This window comes from Schistocerca piceifrons, chromosome 9 (assembly GCF_021461385.2).
Source record: "Schistocerca piceifrons isolate TAMUIC-IGC-003096 chromosome 9, iqSchPice1.1, whole genome shotgun sequence".
Taxonomy (NCBI): domain Eukaryota; kingdom Metazoa; phylum Arthropoda; class Insecta; order Orthoptera; family Acrididae; genus Schistocerca; species Schistocerca piceifrons.
The window spans coordinates 75,980,592-75,982,385 of NC_060146.1; positions in this window are offsets into that span (position 1 = coordinate 75,980,592).

Here is a 1,794-nt window from a genome sequence, read left to right on the forward strand (position 1 = left end):
TGCGAATACATAGAAAGAAGGATCCTTTATTGTATGATTATAGGATAGCGGAACAAACACTGGTACTTCTGTAAAATATCTGGAAGTGTGCGTACGGAACGATTTGAAGTGGAATGATAATATAAAATTAATTGTTGGTAAGGCGGGTACCGGGTTGAGATTCATTGGGAAAGTCCTTAGAAAATGTAGTCCATCAACAAAGGAGGTGGCTTACAAAACACTCGTTCGACCTATACTTGAGTATTGCTCGTCAGTGTGGGATCCGTACCAGATCTGTCTAGGTGTATCCTTTGACATTAATAAGGCGTATGACACTACTTGGCGCCGCCTTATTCTCAATCAACTCCATCAGTGGGGCTTTCGTGGCCATCTCCCCATCTTCATTCGGTCCTTTCTTTCCCGCCGCCTCTTTCGATATCGGGTTGGTAATGTGCTATCTGATTTGTACGTGCAGGAGAATGGTGTTCCTCAGGGAAGCGTTTTAAGTGTCACCCTCTTTTCCGTCGCCATTCACAGTAACACGTCCACTATCCGGAGTCCTGCCCAGTGCTCCTTGTTTGTGGACGATTTTGCTGTTTTCTGTTCTTCCTCCAGTCTTGTCACTGCTAGTCGGCAGCTGCAGCTTACGATAAAGCGATTAGAGGCATGGACTGCGATGACGGGTTTTACCTTTTCTGCAGACAAATGTGTTTGTGTTCATTTTAATCGTTCTCGACGTGCTTTTACCTCCCCTGAATTGCGTCTGAAAGACACCATTCTTCCTTTTAGAGACACTGTGAGGTTCCTGGGCCTCACTTCTGATTCCAAGTTGTCGTGGTTGCCGCACCTTAAAGACCTCAAGGTGCGGGCCCTGAAGGCGCTGAATATTTTGAAGTGTCTGAGCCATCGGTCCTGGGGAGCAGATCGGGCGCGTCTGCTGCAGTTTTATGGGGCTTTCGTCCGGTCGCGTCTTGACTATGGATGCACCGTTTATGGGTCAGCGAGGCCTTCGTATCTGCAGATTCTTGACACAGTACACCATGAGGGTATCAGGTTGGCCACTGGTGCCTTCCGTACCAGTCCCATCCCCAGCCTGTGTGCTGAGGCAGGGGAACCGCCGCTCGCAATCCGGCGGAAACTCCTCATGGTGCGACGGGTGTGTCAATTCCTTGCCTGTCCTACCTCCCCTGCGTACCCTACTTTTGCCCGACCGCCTATGGAACGTCTCTTTTCCAGTTTTCCAAGGGCAACGAGATCATTTGGGATTCGTGCCAAGCATTTGCTTGAGTCCCTTGGTGTGGAGCGTGTGGCACCCCAGCTCCAGGGTTTTACCCGTCTGCCTCCCTGGTTGCTCCAGAGGCCCAGCGTCCTTTTAGACTTGTCAGAGTACCGAAAGGAGCTGCACTCCTGCGTTTGTTTTTACCTCCTTATTTTACGATATTTTAAACCAGCATCCTGACCATGTACCAGTATTTACGGATGGCTGTAAACAGGGGGACTCTGTTGGTTATGCTTTTGTTTTCCCTGATCGAGTCGTCAAGTTACGGCTTCCTGCGGCATTTACCATCTTTGATGCCGAATTGTTTGCGATCTTGCGGGCGTTGGAGCAGATGCGATGTGTTCCCAGTCGTAAGTTCCTCATCTGTTCTGACTCCCTGAGTGCCCTTCAGACCATGCAACACTTGTACCCAGCGGATACGGTCGTCCAGAACATCCATGATGCCCTACTCCACCTGCAACGGCAGGGGAAGGAGGTTTCTTTCTCCTGGGTGCCGGGGCACGTGGGTATTAGGTGAAACGGAGTGGCGGATGTGG